Genomic DNA, 25,517 nt, shown 5'->3' with positions numbered 1-25,517 from the left:
GCCTCGACGTGGACTCCAGGGCTGCCTGACTCACACCCAGCCGCCAATTTCAAGTAGGCCACAGATGGAAATTGAAAATATGCCAGTAAAATAAACAGTTATTGAGTTGACTTTTTGACACTTCCCGCTGCGATAGGCAAAGAATGGCTGTGGCTACGGCTGCGGCTATGGCTGTGGCTATGGCTAGTTGGCTATGGCCGTGGTCAACACCAACGGCACCTGGGCCAGCTTTGCGTATTGGCCCACTTGGCGGTCTATTAATTAAATTAAATTTCGATATAAATTCAAATGGGCAAAGCGTGCGCGATTACGAATTCTAATTGGACTACGACTCCACCATGCCACAGAGCGGCCAATTAGACATTGTGGAACTGGCGCTGGCCCGCCCACAGTGCATGCCCATATATTCATAAGTCATGCTGACCCAACGTGTAATTGTTTGTCGAAAGGTGTGCAAGCTTTACCTTGCCTTTCGCCTTCACCGTCGCCTATTGCCTTTCTTATAATGTGCTGGAGCCCATTGAGAAAGGGTATCATAGTTTTTAAATAATTGGCAGGAGGAAGGAAAGTCTTTAGAATGTTTGAGGTCATCAGTACATTTCCTCAAATCAAATCAGATTCTATGACTTTGTTATCTTCAGCTTAACTATGGGAATATATTGCGAGGATAACTAACAAAGAGAAATCTTTATCTTCATTTTGAAACATGATTGAAATAGTTGTTAGGCTTATCTTTCTCAGTTCTCAATCAATATCTCAATATTGGGCTTAACTTTAGAGTATACTCATGTGAATACCTTCACCCACTTATGAAATATAGAGAACAATTTATGTTAAGCTCTGCTTTTCGAACCTTGCTCGAACTGATGTTAAAGTATCCATATAAATTCTAAATAATAAAATATAAATTTATAGATTTATTATTGAGAGATCCTCATTATATTATACAAATATCATATAATTATTATGTTACCATTCATAGATAGTGTATTTTCTCATCGGCTACCTGTTTGCTAGCTACTCCCACTCAACGTGCATAGCTGTTTTGGGGCGCCATTCTCCTGGCCGGGGCATCAAATTTCATTAATCACGCAAATGCTTATCGCCGGAGCCGCAGCACTGGCAGTTATTCTCTTCTAAGAGGCCAGCCGGGTCCAACAAGTAGTCACAGTCGTGGCCATAATTTGTCTGCCACTCTGGCCCAAAGTGGTGTGAAAACGAAAATGCACCAGCATGACCATCAGCAGTTGGAAATCATTCTGGTTCAACATGTCCAGCCGGCCAATGCCTCGCTTCGCCGCGCTCGCATTTGCAGTAGCTGCAGAGTAGAGAGCCGACTCCTCGCCAGAACTGAGAACTGCCGACTCGTGATTATACTCATACGTTCTGATGGTTCTATTCTGGGCCGGTGCGAAAGGTGTTGGCGGTGCGAGTGGGGCTCCAGTGCATTGTGTGAAAATGCTGTAGGCGGCTTACGTGATGAGTATATCTTGCAATTCCAGAGCTGCTTGCCGCTTGCTGCAACAAGCGATAAAAGTGGCACTACGGCCCACAGCAACTGTGTGCCGGCCTAGAAGCCCACATATGTGGCAAATAGCAAATGGCAAATGGAGACGCCTTCAACTATGCGGGAAATATGCCTAAATGTGGTAGGCATGATAGCTCTTTGACTATTAAAGATTCTAATCAAGTTGTGTAGCAACTGTTAATGGCAATTATGTGCTGTACTGCCTAGAAACACGAATTCATATTCAATATGTTATACATTTACATTGAGAATAAGGCATCATTGAAATGACCATCTTCTTGGGCTTTGCTGTAATCGTTGAACCAAACATTTTTGAAGATTCTGTTCAGCTATAAAGTATATGCACTTTATGAATGAGGCGGTGCTTGCCAAAATAAGAAGTACGTAAAATCCCTGCGTTGATTAAAAGAACTTAATCAATAATTCAAAAATCTGCTGATTGAATGGTAACTAAGAAACAGAAATAAAACCAAATAAAGGTATCGAATTTTATCGATATTAAATAAAGATGAGCTATTAAAATTACAAATAAAAAGCTGCTTATCGCATCCACGAGTATTTTCCATCTTAAGTCTGTACCTTTTGCGAGCTACGAAAACGCTGCATTCATATGGACGGATAATCTGACGAACGGTTAGACAAATGGGTGGTCTTGATCTGACATATGTATATACGTTCTGGTCTCTGCCTCATCAACACATCATTTCATACAGCCATTGCACTATATACTACTTAATTTAAAATTGAACTTTTAGTCAATATTGCAGTAGTTAAAGACATCGTAGAACTGTTGCAAATGCAATCGGAAATATAAATATTAAATATATTTCACTAAATCAAATATTTAATTGATATAGTAAGGCATTAAATTTCTGTCAGTTTTGTGTAGAGTATCGATCAGTTTTGAACTGAAAAAGTTGAAAGAGACCAAATTGTAGTTTCTGTCTTTGGCAAAATTTGTGTGCAACTCAACAAGGCTTTCTTGTAACCCCAAAATTTGATTTAAAATGTTTAATTTTATAAGAGTCAATCAAAAAGTGAAGAAAAAGCCTGAATTCCTTCTTACCTAAAGTGAGCAAGATCAGTGCTATAATTCAATATAGACAAAGGACGGATGATAGATAACCGCTAATGCTCTTTATTTATTGTAGAATGGAGTTTTTCACACGTGGAAATATAGTCCGTGCTGTGCGTGGTACTTGTATCGGTGAGGAGCGTGACCACATCGCATTGTGGGTAATGATAGCTATGGTTTGCACGGCACTAATCCTTCTTATTGTATTTTTGGTTATATATTTTGAGTAACTGTGGTGTACAATAAAAGTGTAAACTTATTGAGTTTGACCGCCTTAACTTGATACAAGGACAATCGTGTATGCGCTTAAATCTCGCACTTCCACTCGAGCTTAGGGATTCCCGGATTCACCTTGAGAGTGTGAGAGAGAGAGACGGTTTATTCAAGTTCACGCTGCGAGTCGCCGTTAACAGGGCCCTTATCTCATTAAGATATCTGGCTGGGGCTCTTATCAGCTACATATTAAAATAAATGCACCCCCGGCAGTCGTAACTTATGTCCTTCAAGACGTCACGTTGGCGGTATCTTCAGGCTGTGTCCTCTTGACTGGTCGCACCGCAAAGAGCAGACGCCAAGCGGTCTTCGGGCCACTTCGAGTCTATTAGCAAGGCAAATTTCGTAACGAGAACAGGAAAGGACGCGAGGAGGAACGGCGTGGGCTGGCATTTGAAACGAGCCTTCGGTCAGGCCTGTTCTGGCCTGACTACGCCTGGCTTGGCCTGGCCAGGCGACAACGATGCCCAAAAAGTGTGCAATACAATCTTGAAACTTGAATAACGGAAATAAAAATTATGAGCAGGAATATTTTAACGTTGGCCGTCGCCACATTTGCATAAGAAAACCGTTAAGAGTGCCCCATGGCCTCTGCTGCGTGCCCCATCATGCTCCATGCTCCCTGCCACATGCCCAGCACTCAACATTGGCCACAAGATGAAGACGACCCCTCCCTCCGATATTTGTGTGGGGCACGCGCGCAACCACCCCACCCCACTGCCACGCCCCCAATCCAGTTGGCGCTCACAGTTTATTGTTGTTTGGCGTTGTAATTGATAAGTTAATTTACATTTTTATTGAATGGCCCCCTCCTCCCCCTCCCCCGCTGCAACGACTAGGTGTCACTGGGCGCCCTGTCACGAAGGTCAGGCCATGCTTTGCATATCATTTCGCAGAAAGAATACGCCCAAGGCTATCTTTGTTTGTGTTTCCCATTTCGTGTGTGTGTGTGTGTGTGCAAATTAAAACGAAAACATTTGTGGTTTATGTTCCTGCCAAATCGACTGTACACATTGTTCAATTGTGCAAAGAACAAAATATTCTAAGAACACTGCAGTGGTTCGATATTGACTTCTCTGGTATAAATATACTGTCGAAAATCAAGGACTTCCCAGGACTCCAGTATTTTTTCTGGAGAACCTTAAAAGTAAATATACTGGAAAATTTGTTGACGATAACTATATAAATGTGTAAGATATTGATTGGTTTTATATATACAAATAGAGAATGATCAAATAAGATAAATAGGTGGATAGCGAAACTTCCATGGAACAAAATCAGTTTGTTATTTCTGAAATTAGCTTGAAAATATATGTCTGACATATATGGTCTCGACTTGGAAAGTATACGCATGTGTGTATATATATGGAATAGAATATCATTTCTATGCTCATCTCAACTTAGCTGGCAAAAGCGACAAAGTCTGTGTGGTGTTATCCTGACAATAATATTCAACGTGACTTCTTCAACACTGGTTGCTATGGTGGATAATTGCTTCATTCATCATTCATATCATAGCCTTATCAACTGTGTGGCTTTACTGACAGCCTATGATATCGTATCTCTGCCCAAATGATGTTCGTGCAAAGAGCGTATGACGAATTGGTCCACTGAAAACGAAAAGAACCGAAGGCTGTTGCTCAGAGACCGAAAGTGAAGGCGAGTGAATACAAAATGAATTGGTTGACTTTACGAACAGAGTGTAAGGAATAAAATGGTTAATTGCCATTGAGAATGTATGAAATTAAAGCTAACTAATACGAGTAAAGCATTGCATATGTATTTTTTTCGTCAAGCCTCTGAGTTCTTTTTCAGAGTGTTAGTAAAAGAAATTTATTTGCAAGCATCAAGAAATGAATATGTATGTCTGAAGGCTATCGATAGCAACTACATATTTTGCTAATATACATACTTATATAATATAATATATAAAATAGCAAAATAGCAATATAAAAAATAGTTTAAATATGGCAACGTTAGGGGAACTCTTTTAAAAATATTAAGTAAGCAACGAAAAAACTGTGAGGAAATTAACGAAAATATATAAAAATAATAAATATATATAAATGAAATAAAATAAATATACAATTAAATAAATTCGTTTAATCTAAAAAAATTATAAGACTTTTAAATGGTCACTAAAAAGCATGGAAACTGGATCCGGAAAGCAGAAAACAGCTTTAAGTCTTATAGAGCTTTGATCTAAAGCTCTTCAGTCTTAGGATTGTCATGCATTATCCTTGCAATGCAACATGGACTTCCAGTAGATCTGATCACAGTGTAAGTATTTAGTTTTTTTGCATTATTTTCATTGAATTGAATAAAAAACATTTTCAAAATTTCACATATATATTTAAATTTTTGTTATAGGCGAAATGCCCGAGATGGCGCGCGTCGAAGGCGGTGAATGGAACAGCAGTCCATCGGAGCGCCATGAAATTTCGAAATTCAGTTGCGACAAATCGAAAATCATATTTCTGCTGTTGACAGTGTTGGCCATAGTCCTAACTATTATAGGCTATTTTCAGTTGAAGAAAAGCAAATGAGCCGTGCCCGAGGAGCTCAGTTCGTTGTTTGAAATGCGTATACTTCGATTTGGTATCAATTTTATTCCCTTGAGTGTGTCCCTGGCGCAGCCGTGCATGAAAAGTTAACGAGAATTGATGTTGCATGTTTCGCCGGACACAACAAAGCATAAATTTCTCAGTTACCAGTTGGCAGTAGCATGTAGCATGCAGCATGTAGCATGCAGCATGTAGCCTGTCGTTGTGGTTCGGACTCTGGCGATTGGTGGAGGCAACTGTAGCCAAGTGGTGCTGGCTCGGCAGCTCTGCACCGTACCAACAGCATCTCCAATGCATCCACCATGCTGGGCAACAGCGAACGCGACGTTGCATAAATTTTCAGCCAGCGAATTTCAATTTGCGTAACGCATTCCGAATGGCAAATGCGATTGCGAATGGCAATGCCAATGCGAATGTGAATGTAAATGAGAATATGGCAATCTGACTGCCGAATTTTACTTTACTCTGTGCGTTATTTGTTTCTTTCTTTCCCCGCGAGGGGTGGCGAGGGCTTCACTTGACGCGATTGCCTGATATGCAAACTGGCGCAGCTCCATTCTGGAACCCAATCGAAGCAATCAGCGCCTAATCTAGCAGCCGCATGTGTTGTTGTTGTTGTTGTTGTTGCATGCAAATCACCTCGTTGACTTGCGGTCACAGTGGGTGGCAGCCGAGCCTCTATCTGACGTCACATGTCGGCTCCATGTCTCGTCTGTTTACAGTTGATGAATTGCTAGTTTTGGGTCAGCAACGAAGAAGATCCAGCACCCAGTTGACTGAAGGCTAAAACAGGTGGATGGAGGAGTGTGACTTCCAGACTTATATAGTTTGTATTGTCCATAGGTGGCGGACAAGGGTGTATGCCTTGTGTTGGTTCTGTAATGGGAGTAACAGAACTTTACATACATACATACGCTACTCTTCCAAATAGAGGAATGCTTCTTGAATGCTATATAGCTGTATATTCCCTGTAGGTAGCAAGAGCGGGTATCATCAAGATGTTTCTTCGAAGTTTAATGACCTCAGAACTCTCTGCAACAAAACTATTGCTCATCAGCTCCTCTGGCTGTTCAATCATAAGTATGCGAGTACCTGTTTTAATATAATGAATATATGCATATTATTTATGAAATATTTATTATACAATGACTCAGATTTATATACATTTCACTCATTTTAAATACCCAGATCGGGTAGTTTTTAGTAAAGCAATGTCGATGCATATATTAAATACCCATTTCATTTCATTTTTTTTTTTTTCAAATATTTTATATTCTTAAAGGCAGCATTTATATATTCATTTGATCAATTTATTTCTTTAATCAATTTATTCATTTAGTCCCCCACAGCAATAAGATTAAATATGGGATGTTTGTTTATATATGGGGTGCACCGAGACTCACAATTATACTTCGTTTGTATTCTACATACATTAACATCTCGAGTACGCCAATTTAAGGGTATTTTCTAGTCAATCATTGGCCATACTGATTCAATAAAAATATTTCATATATAATTCAAATCGAATCTCTGTTTATATAACAAACTAGTCGAGCACTACCCTATAAATACTGAAATATTTCATATATAATTCAATTGGAATGCTTGCAAATATCTTATATTCTCTCTGAAACAAAGCCAATATTGGCAGCAGTCATTCATTCATTCATGCATTCGTTGATACACTCACTCATTCGCTTATTTGGCTATCACAAATGCAATTAAATTGTTATTTAATATTTAACCTGACGGCATTTTCAATTATCCTGCACCTGTTTACACTGACAATCAAAATAAATACACAAATTCGCAACAAAACCGAAATCAAAATGGATTTGCGTAACGCGCCCGGCACAAAATTCATTTGAAAATATTTTCCAATTAAATAAAACATTTTTGCTTCTATCAGTTGAACGCCCTAGCCAGAGTCAGAGTCAGAGCTAGAGTCAGGCCGGGCATGCGCGACGTCGACGTCGACGTCAGCGTCGCTGCTGGCGTTTTCTATTATTAGCTGCCTGCACGGCGTCTGTCAGGGATTTGCCTTCGTCGAGCGCTTATTGGCTCCACTTCCTGTGCTCCGGGGGAAACGGTTATTGAAATTGTTTCGAACACTTGACGCCTCCGAGGCGTGGCCGCTGCCAGATATTGTATATATATATATATTGTGTGTTTTTTATTGGCCGCTCGACTTTGTCACGTGTCAATAGAGAGAAGCTGCTGCAGGAGTAGCGCCAGCTGAAGGACACTGCGCGACGGCTCATTTAAATTTTAATTTGTATTGCGCTTCGCCCGCATAGCTGCGCTCACTTTCCCACTTCCCGCTTACCCACTTTTCTGGGGGCATAAAGTTTTCTGGGCAATTGCAAAGTTTTGAAGGAATTCCCATTATATTTCAAAGCGTTTGCCAGTTGACTGTTGGTCTGGTCTCATGAATACATTTGATGTCTATTGACTGAGCAACTGTGAAACACTTTTGATTGTGGCAAAGACAGACCGAGAGAGAGATAGATAGACAAAGAAAGAGAGAGGGGGAGAGAGAGAGAGAGAGAGAGAGAGGGAGTTAGCAAAGTTGTGTGAAAACTTGAAGCAATGAAATACTTTAAATCAGTTGACAGTGAAAATAGTTGAAATTGTTTCTGGCTTAAATTTATGCGATTTTCGTTAAAAGCAAATGTCGTTTAAGCCGCGTGTCAATCAATAAAAGTAATATGTATGCCCGCGTGCACAGATTTGATGCAGATAGCTAAAAATCGGTAGCTGGATTTATTTATGGTCTGACATTTTTTGAATGCCATACATGACTGACATACCCACATGCAAATAGCTGATGCCACCGCAGCAAATAATAAAAAACATTTTCGAAAAACAGAAGCAAACCAAAAACAATCTTTAATCGATTTATGAATTGTTCAGCATGTCCAGCGCTCTGACTGCGATTGATGCGTATAACTGCAAACAATGAACCAATTTCATTAAAATCGCATAAATTCAAATAAATAACAAGGGACGAGCTGTTCGACTGATTGAAAGATCGGCCAGTGGGTAAGATTTAATAAAATCCACAAAAAAAAAAAGGAAAAAAGCACAAACATAAAAATCAATAAACAATAAAGTTGATTTATGCGTCAAAGTGTCAATTGGCAGCAGCAGCAGCAGTACGAGGAGGAGCAGCAACAGCGGCAACCGTGGCGTATGCGTAATTGCATTTGAACGGTCAGCGGCCTGCAGCGCGTTTAAGTGCTTCATTCAATATACGAATGATGCGCACAGCATATCTCACTGACAGCCACGCCCACGCCACAGCCTGTGCTGCCCCCTGCGTGCCACCATTTTGTTCGTTTTGTGCGAAATATTGCTGCCGTTCCATGGCTGATTGAAAAATATGCTTTTGATTTTATTGTCGTTGACCGGCAACTGTTGCAGTTGTAACAGTTGTTGTTGTTGCTGCGGCAGTTATTGTTGTTGTTGTTGCTGTTGATAGTGGTGCTCTTCAGAGCTTTGACGTTCAGCCGCCCCACAATTCATCTGTCAACCAAATCAATTTTGTGGCTTCAGCCATTTATCTTTGTTAGCGCTCGATTGACGCCGATCCAGCTGCCAGCCAGTTGCAGTTGCAGTTGCCAGTTGCAGTTGCCAGTTGCAGCTAATGCGCGTTCCATTTATTGATTTGGAACAGCGGCTAATTGAGCGCTACATCAGCGCATCTCACTTTATCATGATTGGCATTTAGTTGGCCTAAAGCAACAAACCGAAGTCAATCATGGAATCATGGAAAAAATATATATATACGAAACTGTCGAATAGAGATTTCTTCTCCCGTTTTCATTTATATTAGAAATGTATGCCATTCCATTTCAAAGTTTTTCTACTCATTTATTATAGAGTTGTGAAACGGTAAATTGGCGACTAAAATGCTACTCTACTCCACTAGCTCTCTCTGAGTGCTTGAGAAGGAGGAGCAAAAGGGATTTACTTCTCTGCCATAAATTGGAAATATACATACTGAATATTATTTTTTATGAAATAAAATATTTTATATTTAAAAAATATTACCTAAGAGCATACAGAGCTACCCATGAATACATAAATATTTTTCAAAATTCAGATATATAGACTTCAATGTCCGTTAATATTAGAGCGTAATATTTAATCAAAGATTGATAGTTTTAAAAAAATTAATAATATTATTTAAAAATTAAAATAAAATTATAATTGATTATGAGATATGCTTTGACATGAGTAGAGTTCACTTTAAAATGTCGCTTGGTATAAAAACAGTTAAGTCCACTCAGTCTTCTCTTTACCTTCGTTCAACGTGATGTCGTTCGCACAGCTTCCACTAATCCGTAGCCAATTGACACGTGTTTTTCCCATCGGAACGGAGCTGTTTCATAAAACAACACATGTCTCTGCTGGCTGCCGTATTAGTACACATTGTACCGTGTCTCATTGCCATTACGCAGCGAATTCTTTTCAAATCTGTTGAGCTAATATGACACAACGCTAATACGACTGCGATGTACCAGGCTATGCTGCCGGCATACACTATGCGGAGGACCTTGGACTTTGTGTGTATTCCTTTTAATCTGCACGACGACAGCATTAACTTTCCAGTTCCACACACACACACACACATACACAGAGGCGCATATGTACACGACGATTGCACTGAGGGAAAATTGTGACTCGGTTTAAGATATTTATACATATTTTATAATATTGTCAATTCTTATATTAAAATTCCTTGTTTAAATACAGCCCATATTCCGCATTTTATTTGATATTTTTTTTATATATATTATTTTCAACAAATTAAGAAATGACAAACTGCTTAATTTATTTATTATTAGTTAAAAAAATATTTGTTTTCATAAATTTTGTTGCAGTGTGTATATTACATATTATATATCTTATATATTCTATATTTCATTTGCATTGTATATTTAATTTAATTTAATTTCTTTTCCTGTTTACCCCCATTTTATTTGCAGTGCATGAGCAGTAAAATGACGCTGCAAGCTGGCCCAGTGCCACAGGGCTAATGCCAATTGACAGCGGCTTTAAGCCTCATACCAAATGTTCTCCATGTGTGCAGTTGGTGCTGGCTGGCGACATTTTATGAGCAGTTTTTGGTGACCAAATGCTCGGGCCCGGGCTCGGGCTCGACTCCTGCCGGACATGTCAGCGGGCATATTGGGCGCCAACTACTTAGGCCAACAAACCAAAAGTATAGCGTGACACGGCAAAAATGCTAGCAGAGAATCGCAACTGACCTGCCCCGGTGCCCCATTGTGTCCCGCACTCCTGCTAGCCCTGACATCTGTAAACAATTTGACTTTGTATGCCCGTCACACACACACACATATGGGTAACGTTGCTGCTAACGCCTGGCTGTCAGGCTGCAAGGAGCAGCTACGTAATGCTCTAAAATGGACTTCCATGCTCATTTATTTTGCACTTGCTAAACTTTCTGACCAACACTGGCACCTCAATAAAACAATTTAAAAGTCATCGTCGTCAACATTTGGCCAACCTACCTTGCCTTCCGCCTCTCCTCCTGTTAGCTGTCAGTTTCCCCATTTATTTTGCTGCGCATTATCTCTGCTTCTGCTGCTGCTGCTTGGAAGACATGTAGTCTGGCCACAGTGGCCAGTGGCCAGTGGCTAGTGGTCAGTGGTTAGATCCTATCCCACCACATAAAACATTTTCCAACACTTCCAACACACAAATCGAACTTTAAGTGCAGTCGATGTTTAAGTTTTCTTCAAAACACAACAACATCCAGATTCGCTTTACTGATTGCATTCAGCCTGCAAATTGGGCAATCAAAAAACTTTCAGCAGGTTAAATTGAAATGAGCTGATATGAGGCCAAAAAACTTTCAACTGGCGCTGCTGGAAAGATGACGTTCAGTGCTGACGCCGCACGAATTATGTGAAAAGTTTCGCCAACTAAAATGGGACGAGAGACAGGCAATTATAATCAATCAGAAAATAGTTCCTTATCAAATATTTTCGCTTTATTACAGCTATTAGTGTGGGCTTAGTAAAATGCTTTTTGCTTTAGTCAACTTTGATTAACTTTATTGCTATTTAGAAGTTGCCTCAGTTTTAATTCAATTAATTTTACTTTTTGTACAAGGCAGATTTAGTGTAAAATATTACTGACCTAACACTTCTCTTTTAAATTTCTTTCATTTAAAAATCCGGTGCTATTATTTTTTGGCAATTTATTATTGTTCCAAAATGTTTTAAAAATATTTAGGAATGAAGTGGGTTATTACATTAGACTAGCAACTTTTATTTAATTTTTATTTGATTCATCTTTTGGCTTTGATTTTATTTGTAGGTTCCTACATTTTTGGCAACTATACTTTAAACCTACATAACATATTCACTTGCTATGTTTCTTATTTCTCTTTGACTGAGTTGGTGGATATGTATGTATGGTGGATATGCATGCACTGAGTGTGATCTTTTGCTAATACGTCGTCAATGATCTACGGAAGAGAGCAAAGACAGTAAATTTAAAATTATTTATCTGCCCCAAGTATTCCGAGAACTGTTGAAAAGCAACTCTCCCGTAGTGGTTCACTTAAGAGTGTTTCCGAAAGATCGCTATAATGGATTGGGTACCTAATACTTTTTTTACGTTCCCGAAATTCAAATATATTATTCGAGCTCAAATATAAAATTCATAATTTTGACTGAAAAATCATTTTGATTATTTTAAAAATCGTTATTAATTTAATATGGTCAGTAAAAAAAAATTTCTGTAATATTTTTTGACTATAATTTTACATTTGAGTACATTAAAACACCTGTAGTATAAAAATCAAGCAAGATTTTTTTTCCAACCATAATACTTAAAATAATAATTAAGGCAGCTTCACTATTATTTTCAAATCCACAATCTATATAATATAATCTTATTATTTTATTCATTACAATTTTTGACTAACTTTTATTTATTTTGAAAATAATAATTATGTTTTATTTATAATAATAGTTTTTTGTAATAATATTTTACATTCATGAAAGCCCTTTTCTCTTTTAAGTGCAACATAAAATAGGCACAAAGCCAATATGCACCTGTCGCCCTGTGAACGAGCATAGAAACACCTAGTCTGTGCCAATTTATTAAGAATTCTGTTTCACAGCGAACACAACGAACATCTCATGCAGCTGGGCTAAGTGCAATTTGGCAACAGACAAACTAGAGATGCGAGTGTTTGTTTTTCTCCTTCAACAAAAAACACGAAATGAACTCATACGGAAACACATGGGAAGCAGCTGACTATCTGTCATATTTTCATTTCGTCTATGCGCTTTAAATGAAAATCTGCATCTGAAATTGAAATTATGATTCAGTTGGTAAGCTTCAATGGGGGGAGAGCTCTTCGCTCTGTGTGCCATCTCTAAGCCATGTGGATGCTGGAAATGCATTAAAATTAATTATTTGCAACACTCACAGTAATTTGCATTCGGTTGGGTAGCAGCGGGCCGGCCAGGCAGCCTGGAGCAGGGATGGGCCACGCCTCTCGCCAATTTTTTGGCACATGCAACATCATCACATGAGTGCTTATGTATGAGTTTTTTATCTAAGGGATTGACTGTCTGTCGGGGCGCCCACTTCAAAGTTAATTATGTTGACATAGTCAGTTCCAGTTATTTCTTTCTTTCGCAGACCACTCTTCTTTTCCCTTTCTCATTTTTCTCTTTTTGTGGCCCACCGACCACGCCCTTGCCACAGTTGCCCCTCTTTCCACACACACACACACTCAGAGAGCATGCATTAAGAATTCATGCCACACCCAGCGCTGCAAAGACGCCGACGGGCAGCGAGCGGTGGCAGCAGCCGATGGGTGGCAAAACCGTCCGACCGGCCGGCTGCCAAGTTACTCAAATTAATTAAGTTTCGCCTTTGCCAACATTGCGCATACGCCCCGTGCAGCGCTCCTTTTGCAGTCCTGCTGTGCCCGCTTTCGGCTCCCCGGGGGCTTGGGGCGGGGAAGGGCGCAACCTCTCAATTTTTTAAGTGACATTTGCCAGACGTCGCCCGGTGTTTAATATTTTCTAACCGCAGCGACATCTACAGCCACGCCTCCCCCCACACACACACGCCCTGCAGTATCTCCCTCTCTCTCTCAGAGTTTCTCTCTCTATATATACATATGTATATATTTAAAATTTAAAATTAATTGCTTTAGCGCAGTTTTAATAATTCACCAACTATTGATGGTGAACTGAAGCCGCAAAGGGCGCTATAACTAAGTAGTTGTGTTGGCTTGGGGGACGCCACGTTAAATTATCTAACACAAAAGATCCTTTGGACGCGGCATCCCAGAGTCAACCAGAAGCAGCTCTATATACATGTGGTTTACGAATTCAATTTATTTAAAATGAAAGGGAAAGCTGACTCTGGCATACTTATTTTAAAGAATAAACTCTCTGGTGCGACTTGTAGCTACCCTGCACATCTTTAAGATTTTTATTATAAATAATACGAACTCAGACCACGGCAAAAATAACAAGATTTATATTTTACATTACTTATTATATTAATTATTCTTATATATATATATTTTTTTTTATTTTGCTCATTTGCTCATTTTCACTGTTAATTAAACCTACGTTACCTTCTGCATTTATATGTACATCTGTATATGTAAATAAGTAGCAATTGCTAAGAGCAAAAGAGTTTCTTATAATTGCTTTTTCTAGACAAGTCAAAGAGAGATTAAGGTCTCAGTCTCTTTATTCCTGATTCTCTGTCTCTCTCTCTTTCTAGTCTTAATGAATAGAGTCAATGGCAAAATTGACATTGCGTTTTTTTTCAGTTAACGCTCTCACTGAAACTATTTAGCACAATGCTTTGCTTATTCTACTTTTAAAAGTGCTAATTTAACATGTGATTTAGATTAAATACAGCAATAAGTGTAAAATTAGTTTAAATGCTTTAAATCAATGTATTAGTGTGCGTGCTATTCGTTTGATTTGGTGGAGCACTAAACTTTGTTGTTGTTGCAACGAATGACTTTCTTCTTCTCTTTATGCTATGCTTCTTAAACGTTTCGCGCCGGCGTACATACACACATGTATATACTTACACATGCAGGAATGCGTACCAGACAAAATGCAGAGAATGAGCGCAGCTGAGAATAAGAGATCCTTAATAAAGCGACTTCAATTGATTTCTAGTGTGATCTCTTTCTATTCTGACGAAACGAAAACAAATTAAAGAGAAAGCCTTAACAGAGTGATCCGACTAGAGTAAAGTCTTTTTAGTAAAGAGCCAACCTCAACAATGGTCGTGGATTATCGCTATTGTAGAAAATTCCTGATATTTATTGCACTTAAGACACTAGCGCAGAAAGAAACTTTATTCGCATTCATTAACTGCAAAGATGCAATAGAGTAAGAGCGAAAAGAGCCAGATCTATGAGTGTTTGTTCTGTGCATGTGTGTCTGTATGTGTTCATATATTCTATATTAAGAAAACAATTTTACATATGTATGTATATGTATGTAGTATGTTAATGGTGCATGTGAGACTTCACATATCTGAAGATATTTGCTTATTTACGTATGCATACATACATTCTTGCTTGTGGAATGTCGACACAGATTCTAATATGTGGAAATTAAATACTATTTACCAAGTGAGCGAGCGAGATAGCAATGGTGTACAACTTACTGAGAAATTCGGATGTAATGTTGATTTGTTGTTGAGGAGCTTTTGAGTATAAAAAGGAAATACGGAAATAAAATATAAAGTTAATTACAATTTGCACTGTGTGTACGAAAGAAAAGCCAAACAATTCTGCACCGCCTCTTATTGGAAAATAATCAAACGTGAAATTTATCTCTGCTTCTTCTTTCTGTTTTCTCCATATATGATAATGATATAATGGGCGAATACAATATTTATACAAAAGTATCCGAATACTCATATATATTGCATGAACATGCATGCATAAATATTTACGTAAATTAACCGCCACTGCGACAACGGTGAGTCAGTTAATTGGCGTGGAGTCCAATTGGACATCCAATTGGAGACAGGCACCAACAATGGCCGGCAGACCAAAATGTGTAAACACGCGTATGATGATGGCGGCAATTATACGGCTAGCAGGAGATGCTGGGCGGGTGGCAGGCGGCGGCAGCTGCACGTGCGACTGCTGCAGTTGTAAATTCAATTTGGCTATATGCGAAATTAGCAACAATTTTCTGCAAATAAATAAGAGACTGCCGCAGCTGCTATAGTCACAGTGGCCACAAGACAGAATAGCGCATATGGCGCAAGGCAACGACTTACGAATACCCTGTGGAATACCATATATGTATATATTTAAGTTGAAAAGGACAATGTCTTAAATTTAAAAAATGTTAAACACAGCACTTTTGTATGCAGTTATTGATTAAAAATAAAGTGTCCCATATAAATGAATAAATAAAATTTTAGCTCATGAATTTTCTGTTGGCAAACATCGTCGATTGATGGATATCAAAATAGCATTTCATTGAGTTTTGCTAATCATTCGTGGATAATCCCTTAATATACCCTCTCTGCAAGCTATTTAGTGCGGGTATCTTGCAGCGGAGCAACAACAAATGCAAACAAAGCGAGAAGCACACAAAATAATTGAGTAGCTCAGTGCGGGTGTGTATGTGTGTGTGTGTGTGTTAGGGCAGCTGAGTATGCGTGTGTGTGTGTGTGTGTGTGTGGAGCATGTTTGTAGAGGCCAGTTTGTGGTGCTGCTATTGCAGCTCTGGCTCTGTGGTCCATTTCCTTCTGGAGTCGGGCGAGTGGGGTGGCCGGGTGGCGCAGCCCGTTGTAATTTCAGCATTTGTTAACGTATTTGTTTGCATGTTGCACATTGTGAGCCGCCTACTCATAGCATTGTTGGCCATTGTTGCAAATGACGTGGCCACCAGTAGCAGCAGCGCCGCTATGGTTTGACACGCATGCCACACTCTGTTGCACCACCGACACCAACTCCGAGCCCCTCCCACCCACTGCTGCTGGCTTTGGGCTAAACGGGGTGGCGCATGGCCCGCGTTTGGGTACGTGCCTCGTTGGCCATTCGACGCGTTTAAAAAACAATCAATTTTAATTTCAATTTAAATTAGTTGTTGCTGCCGCTTTTTCTGCACCCACCCCCCTGTCAGCCTCTTTGCCGATCTATCGTTCCCTCTGCAACTTGTTCTATGCTTGCAGCCGCAGCCAACTTAACGCCGTTGCATTGACCATAAAATTATTTTTGCTCATTTGTGTTGGCCAGTTGCTCTTTGTTAGCCATTGTTCCTGCTGCCAATTGTTGTTTGTGTTGACTGTTTGCTGTTGTTGTTGTTGCCGTTTTCAGTGAATGCAATTTCGCTCGCTGGTAATTTGGTTTTATTGTTGCTGTTTTTGCGTTTAATTGCATTTAATGCTAAACTCCGGCAATTGTTGCAAAAATCGCAATAAATTTTACTTAAAAATATTCCATGCATTTCAAATGCATTTCACACCAATTTCTGACCTCTCACAAATCGCGCTCACCTCACGCGCTCATTTCATTTCGCAATTATTTTTGCTCATTTTAACAAATGCCCAAAAAAAGAAAGCAAATTTAAATTTCAGCAAATTTTCCACATAATACATAAAATTAACATGAAAATTTCATTGTTTTCGACAATTGACAAATGCTAAAATTTTTCCTTTTATTTCATTTGGAATTTGATGCGAATTAAAAATCCATTTTTGGTTTAGTTTTAATGTGATTTTAAATCGCATTCAACAGTTTCAGAAAAAATATATCACAGCTGCTAAATATCAATAATTTAATAAGAAATATGTAAATCTATTTATTGGAACTAATACGTAACAAACAGTTGCAAAATAAATTATAAATCTTGTATTACAATTTGTAATTAAGAACAAAACAAACCGAAAGTAGATAAAAAGAAAATAAGTATAGAAAGATAGCTCTTGTTATTCTTTAGGCATATGAAATGATATGTATTGTATATGGAAGAAATATTATATACATATCTCATTTATAGTTACTAATTATATTTACTACTTACGACTTGTATTTGATATATTATATTTGTAAACTTTGATATATCTCATATATGTATACATACAAGTACGATTTATATATTATTCTTTACTTTTAGATATCGCATTGCAGCAGACATCATACATATATATAATATATCACATTGAGAGTGCCAGTAGCCAGTTAACCTTTGACGTTCTCCTCATCTGCTTACCTGTTACCCGCATCTGAGATGCTCGAGTCGGCTGCCAAGTAATAGGTTCCGCATGCATAATACATATAATTTAGTTTTTGCGGTCCAAAGCAAAATAACTAAAACTGATTTGTACTTTTGCAAATTGGGATTAAGTGTGCCGGTTGCGTTAACGCATGGCCCGTGGGGCTTAAACCCAACCTAAATCAATCAAGCGAACATGCGAGGCGGCGTGGCAAACAGTGGGGCCAAGGATACGGCCAGGACGCAAGCACGCAAATCAGTCGCAGCCGCAGACCGGCACATGGGATTACAGATACAAACATGTGCATACGGGTGTATGCGTATGTGTGTGTGTATGTATGCGTATTCGTATTCGTTTGTTTGCCCGCTAGCACAATTCTACTTAACAGCAATTTAACGTAATTTACGTCTTAACCAGGAATTCAACGTATGCGTTTTAACAAGCTCCAGATACACCCGGCCGCATCCCTCCCCATCGCATCCAATGGGCGGCTGCCACAGAACATATGTTCCTTTAAGCAGTATCAAAGAACTTTTGGTCTCCAGCGCTGGCTGGATAAGTTATTGGGTGTGTGCTAAGCACACTGTTTGCGCAGTAAATAGGAGCATATTAGTTTTACTGTGACCTGATAAAAAGTAAAATTTATCTGTTGAGTGAAGACTGGATTAAGTTAGGTTATTATGCCACAAGGGCTTTAGCTGAGGCATAAACACTGTTAGAGATTCAAGTCTGATCTACATGGATGATCAGTGAAGACTTTCTGGATGTTATTTCGGCCAAAAGAGAAATACAACCTAACACTCGAATCTGAATCATTACTGCTCAGCCTGACAGACAAGATCTTTGGCTAACAAAAAACTATCGGAAGACAATCTGGGATCTTGTAGCTAGCTTAACTGCTAATCAACTGAAGGGTGTAACTTACTGTAAATTTACGGATTATAGCTTATACCCGTATACAACAGACGAAAGGAAAATGAAACAAATATTTATTTGTTTAATTAATATTAAATTATGTAAATTGTAAATTGATTAAATAATTTATTATTTAATGTTTTATTTTAGTATTTTTTATTGTTTAGTTCTTTAATTATTTAACTAGAGATGAATGAAAGATAGACTTGCGGTGGCTGGGCATTGATAATAGGATGATTGGCGATCTAGAGAGGAAAAGAGATAAATGATATGATGAAGTGCTCAGATTTGATATAAGAATTAGAGATAAAATGACTCAGATGAACTTAAATTCATGAAATAGATGGCGTGAATGAATGTAATTGGGATACCCAAGAAACTTGTCTAAAAACGTGATACAGAGTATCGCACAGTCGACTCCGCCTGCTTGTTGTTTGGATGTTGTATGTGCTGGGCCCAAGCAAAGGACAGTCCCGCCACCAACTCGATACAGCAACAACATTTGCGTATCTGCGGTTGCGTGGTCTTAACTTGTAACCGGAATCAAAGCATTTAATGGCGCTTTTAATCTTGTTAATCGGCCTTTTGCCTGGTTAGCGGAGATTTCAGATAGTTTTCGACCGCCGCTGCCGCTGCCGCCGCTGCCGTCTCCTGCAGATGTTGCTGTATGTTATGTATTGGTGGGCGTAACAGAGGCGTGTCCAATGAAATAGCCATGTTGAATGCAAATACGGTTGGCTTGTATAGAATAATACAAGCAGACATATAAACTTATACGTCTACATATAATTTACAAAATGCCCCAAAGACAAATGTAGCAGAATGTATAATTAAATAAGAAATGTTTAAAAATAAATAAATAATTGTTGCATACTTTTAAGTCAATTCGTTAACTGCCCAAGTATTTCATATGAAATAGCAGTGCTATATAAATATGTATTAAATATTCATATATCTCATCTTCTTTAAATGTCTGGCAGTGTATTTAATCTTCGGTAATCCGCAGATAAGTCGCTCCGCCCCCACCAGTAGCTGGGCTTAATGTTATGTCGCATTTGCTATGAAATTCTTTTATCCGCTCAGCGACTTGGACGCTGCCTGCTGCCTCGGTCCTTGAAGGACAATTTTGACATGCTCTGGCAGCCTTTCGAGTGTACACGACACGGCACGAATGAATATTATTTCTTTATGCAAATTTTCCGTCAAATGCTGCCACTTGTTGTTGTTGTTCCTTTTGTTGTTGCTGCCGCTGCCGCCGCTGCTGCTGGTGCTGCTGTGACTGGCTGTCAAGTGGGACTTGCCCCATCCACCCCCTCAACGCCCCCGTCTCTGCTCAAGTGATTCAGCTCCAGCTCGCCATTTGCGTGATATTTTGTTGAGCAAGACAAATGATTTCCATTTAATTTATTTTCGCTGCTTATTCTAAGACTGTAAGTGGCTGGCGAAAGGATTTAGCTGAATAAATTATAGGTTAGGAATTGTTATATCTTTGTCGGGTTGAAACTGCTAAGAAAATTGCCACTGCGGGCGCCCCACTGACAAATGCTGAACCGGAAATTCAGTAGCTGTAAAATGGGCGATATGGCTGAATGGAATTTATAGTTATTTTATGCTCGGTCTCAAGGCAAACTAAGAAAATTTTTCAATTCTATCTAAATGCGAGAAGCGAGAGAGAAACCAAGCTAAATTTAAATACAATTATATACACAGAAAACTTGTTCTGTTCTCTTTTCTATGTACTTGTATTTATGTTGGGCTGAAAATACATTCATATAATTGTTGCTATTAGCAATTATATATTGTTGGCATTATGAATAAACGTGACTGAAATGAGACTTTGAATCAAATTAAAATAAATTGAGAAACTTGTTTATATTTCAACTAATGTTATCAGATCTTAATTAGTATTAATTATTATGCAAATAATATTACTTTCGCTAGACAATATTAAAAATATAGCATAAGCGAAAGAGAAATTGAGCTAAATTTAAATTTAATTTAGTGGCTGAAATGAGATAAATCATCAGTGTTTAATCAGGAAACTCATTATCATACGTATCCACGAACTGGGAAATGGTTATGTTTATCTTCAGTTTCTCTTCAAAGTTTTAGGAAGCCCAAATGGATCGGGAAGTATTTCGAAGTTTTAATGAGTATTCTACTATCGGTAACACTCGACTGCCAAGTTCTAACTAGTTTGTCTTTTATTTTTATTTCGACTATTATGCATATGATTGCATTGCCTATACTGCTTTTGAAACTGTACTCTTATTATTTTATCTTTCTTTCCCTTTACCAACTAAGATCTTTAAAGTTATGTTAGTAAACTAAAGACTGTAAGACGACTAAAGATTGATACTACTACTTACTATTTTCTAGCTAACTATTTACTATGTAATTTAAAACGATTTTCAAATTCTATACAGTGCCCAACAGTTTAGGCTTCAGCTCTTTTATGTAAATATAAGCTACTTGTTTAACATGGTAAATTTATAAATTATTTCGAAATTATTAGTATAAATATCTAATTCCGTTTTCATATTCAGAACTCGAGTAGTACGCAACTGCTTAAGAATTTATCAGTGAGTCGCAACGGCTTTATTCAAAACTATTACCAAAAATCTGAATCTGCTTCATGCGCCACGCGCTGTTACAATTAACCCAAACACGAGTCTGATAGCTCATAATGAGCTTGCATGCGATTAATTTTCCACATGAGCGGCTGATTTTCAGAGACGGCGCAGAGCATCGCCAGCATCGCAAGTTAGTTCATAAATCATATGCATTGTCATTGCCAGCTTGCTGCCGACTTTGCCAGCTAATCTTGACTGAGAATTAGGAGGTGGCAATCGCGCAGTCGCCTACTTAATATTTCCGCCTCGCCCGCTCCGCACTTGCACCACACTCGCACCACTCGCTGCTCGTATCGCCGACTCACGTCAGATGTCACTAATCTAAATTTATGCAAATTGCCAACTGTCTGACTGGCTCACATGCTCCATGCAGCATGCAGCACGAATCATCCACTTTCCACCCTGCTGTATGCCACTGGCAGCCATCCACATCCACATGCACATGTACAACCACTTCCCAGATGCAGATGCATTTCTAGATGGAGGCGACTTTGCAACAGTTGTAAAAATTGCAGCTAAATTCAAATTTGACATGCGGCAGGCGGAGTCGCAGTTGGAGCCGCAGTTCGAGTCAGAGCCGCGACTCGCGAGTTCCTGTCTCTTGTCTTTTGTATACCCTATAATCAATAAAGTTGTGCTGCTTGATCGTCTATGTAGACGATGAGGGCTAACTAACTGCACAAACTATTTAATACTGAAATTGAATTTGAATTGTAGTTTATTTTGATATTATTATATATTTTTTATTATATTTATTTCTATTGATTTTTTGAGGCAGCGTATATGGCAGTCGCATACATCTGGCACTGTCATTACTTTTTTCTTCTCTCTTGTTCTATTTTGGCTTCTATACTAGTAGCTTTCAGCTCCCATTCATTTTGGATGCAGTGCTCGTGCTGGAGTTGCCAGTTGGTTGCCTTGGCAAGGCAAGCTCTTATTAAATTAAAACGAAGGCGTTTAAGTGCTCTCCCAGCTCGCAGCTCGCAGCTCGCAGCTCTTAGCTCGCAGCTCAATCTGATATGCAAAACATTTTTGAAATAACTCAGCCGTAAATAGTGTGGCAGCTCAGTGCAGCCCAGAGCTCTCGCAGGCTAGGCGAAATTAATTGAAAAACTTACACGCACCGCTGGCCAAGAGACTCGGGCTTCGCAGTTGATTAGTTGGCCAATTGCCAAATCTTAAAAAATAAAACCAGAAGAAAGCTGCTGTGCAGTGTGGGTCCAGCTGCTCTCAAGTATGCCATTTGGCTACGACTAGCAGCGACTTGCTGCCTGGGGCTGCCTTTCAGTTTCATTATCGCGCCTGGCACGCGATGCTCGCTAAGCCGGCCCCACCCGTTCGCAAGTCGGCACCTTTGGTAGTCCCCAGCTTCCCTCCCTCCCCGTTTTTGGCGAGAAGCGACAAAGTGTGAAATGTTACACCGCATATGCCACACACACACGCGCCTACTGCCAATGGACCAGCAATGGCAGCTGAATGCACAGTCTCTGGGCAGCTGGCAGGATTACAGCATTGTCTGTCGTAAGCTCTCCAATCAAAAGCCTGTCATCCATTCTTTAGAGTCCGCTCACGATCTTTGACATCGAATATAGAATTCGACAATTGATGGATCTATTGTTACAGAACTTTGAGTCTCGACACATCTGACCAGCTGTTCGGTTGTCTTTTTACACCTAGCCACTATTCGTGTCCGACACATTTGATAATTTCGACAAATCTGATGTGGGGCACGTCGAACTGCAACCGGTATATTATCAGTTTTGTTTTGACAATATCAGACAAGTCGAACGTCGTCTGACTGCCTTTAGTAGTGTCGACCCAAATCATGTTGGCCAACGTCTCGGATTATTTTTTTTTTAGCTCAAACATATCAGACTGCGCCCAATTTGAAATGTTCACTAATTATCAATTGGTAATGGATGTCAATGGACAACTTAACAACAATTACTATATTTACATTTAAAAAATTGGTTTACAAAAGTTTTCCACTTCGAGTTTTGTTATAAAAATATAATATATATATTTAATAAAATATTATTTATATAAAATTATTATCATATTTATATCGAATAAATATATATTTATGCAAAACAATATTTAGATTAAATGGTTTTTATCAAATTATATAATATATATCAGAAAATTATAAATAAATTCCTGATTGATTAAATACTGTTCTAAAATTACTATGCCGAATTACTCTGCAGCTCGTTGATTAAAATCTCATTGCCATCCCGCTGCATGGCCAATATGGCTCAGTGCCCCAGTTTTGGGGGCAAATCCCAGAGCTGCCTCAGTCTCAGTCGAACGTTTGCTCTTTGTTATCCCGTAAATTGAAATTATGCACTGCTGCTGTTTGCTTTTCTGCTGTGCCACACCACAGTAGCTACCAGAAAACAATTCCCCGGCCAATAAGTGAGCATTTTATTCGTATGAAATGAACAGTGGCAGTGAGCAGCAGCCGGCAAAAAGTATCTGCAAGATACACGAACCGAAGCGCTGGGGAAGCGTGCAAATATTTTAACTAAACGCCGAGCGAGTTACTTTTATCTCCAGCTGCAAATAGGAATGGGTATTTGTGAATGTGTCTGTGTGTGTGTGTGTGTGTGTGTGTGTACCTGTGTGTGCATGTGAGGCGCCGAAATACACACCCAACATGCCACGCCTCCGTCAGCAGCACAGCCGCTGTTGTTCAGTCAACATAATTTTACTACTTTTATGGGCAAAGTAATGCCCGACAGTGCCCTGGCAAGACTCCATCGTGTAGATCCTGCCGTGCCCTCCCACCCCACCATCCCACCAGCCTACCGACCCTCCCACCCACTCTCAATTCTTGGGCCGCTCCGTTCCAGCCACGTGCACGTTTAAATTTCAACATTTCGTTTCATCTCACGCGTCTCGCGTGTGCAATATACTGAATGTGTTTCTCTACAAAAGCCACGCCCACGCCCAAGTACGCGCCCCTCACCCACCCCGGCCCCTGCCCCTGCACATGCTCTACATGCTCCCCATGCTGCCTGTCGGAGTTTATTGGCCTCGCAGCATACTTTGAAATTTACTGAGCTTCACTTGTAATGCTTCGCTATATTGAAATTAATTACAAACAAAGGATGCTGCTGGAAGCATGTGTATCTCTATCTCTCTCTCTCTCTCTCTCTCTCTCTCTGCCTGTCTCCATCTATTGTTCGCTGACTTTCGATTTCACTCGTCTGCGTGAATAACTGCGCTGTTGAGCTTCTCAAATTAATGTTCCGCCTTTGGCAATATTTTGGAGTCTAATTTCTGATTTTTAGAAAAAAACATCAAGTGCCACGCGAGCGAAAATCTATAATTTGTATATATGCATATACATAGATAAATATGTTTACCTGTATATATGTATATATATGTAGATATGTATATATTTCGTACTTATATCCAATGGCAGCTATGCAGAAAAAACAATATAAATTCAATTTGATTATTTTACGCTTAACTTAATCAAGTAATTTAAAATGCATTGTTCAATTGATAATATTCTAGCATTAATATGCATAATTATCACGTAAGCATTGCATGCGGAAAAGACTATAATAATAGCCGCCTACCAATAAGAAAAAAGGTATTTAAAAAAATTAAATAAAAATAATTGCTTTACAAGTTTATTAGGTTAATTGTACTAAACATTTTTCGTCAAAAGTTGTCGAACTGCGGATGCTCTGCCACGACTTGAATTTTAAATAGAGTCGGAGCTGCTCGATTAGCAAATCCACTAAACTCTCCGTAAAACTGATATTCCAATTATTCTAGGCCTCTATACATTAAGTATGGAGACTCTATTATCCAAATATCAAATATTTCTGTATTTCTATATTAGTTTCGACCTAATGCAAAGCTAAATATTATTGTGTTTTTTTTTTTTTTTTTTTTTTACAAGTTGAAGGTATCAATTATATATCTAGTTAAATAATGGCTTTGGCATAAGTAGCCCTTAAAATTTCAACTCCTAAATCAATATAAATGCATGGATTAATAGGCCAATAAATATATAACAAAAAAATGTATTGTTTTCAATTTCTAATTAGACATTAAATAATGCCACTTTTTTATACAAATTTGTACAGCTTTAGCTCAAATCAAAAAGCAATAAAAATTGGCATAGAAAGCGCTTTATTTTTAATGGGAAACTAATTAAAATATTTTTGCAAAATGAGAGAAAAAATTCAGCATGGACAAGAGGCAATTTTGCCAATTGTGTAAACAGTATTACAAGATAAACAAAA

The 25,517-nt window shown here is 38.8% G+C and overlaps 1 long non-coding RNA gene across 1 annotated transcript; it reads left to right on the top strand.

Moving 5' to 3' along the window:
• Positions 1-2,352: 2,352 nt before the first annotated feature.
• On the top strand, positions 2,353-2,862 carry LOC149091185 (uncharacterized). Its single transcript, XR_016197117.1, has 2 exons — positions 2,353-2,599; positions 2,680-2,862. It is a non-coding gene; the product is annotated as an uncharacterized LOC149091185 (long non-coding RNA).
• Positions 2,863-25,517: the final 22,655 nt, after the last annotated feature.

Source organism: Drosophila navojoa, chromosome 5 (assembly GCF_054131105.1).
Source record: "Drosophila navojoa isolate 15081-1374.11 chromosome 5, UAZ_NAV_1.0, whole genome shotgun sequence".
In the NCBI taxonomy this organism is placed as follows: domain Eukaryota; kingdom Metazoa; phylum Arthropoda; class Insecta; order Diptera; family Drosophilidae; genus Drosophila; species Drosophila navojoa.
The sequence above is the reverse complement of the archived record's forward strand: the minus strand, read 5'-3'. Positions and strand labels throughout refer to the sequence as shown.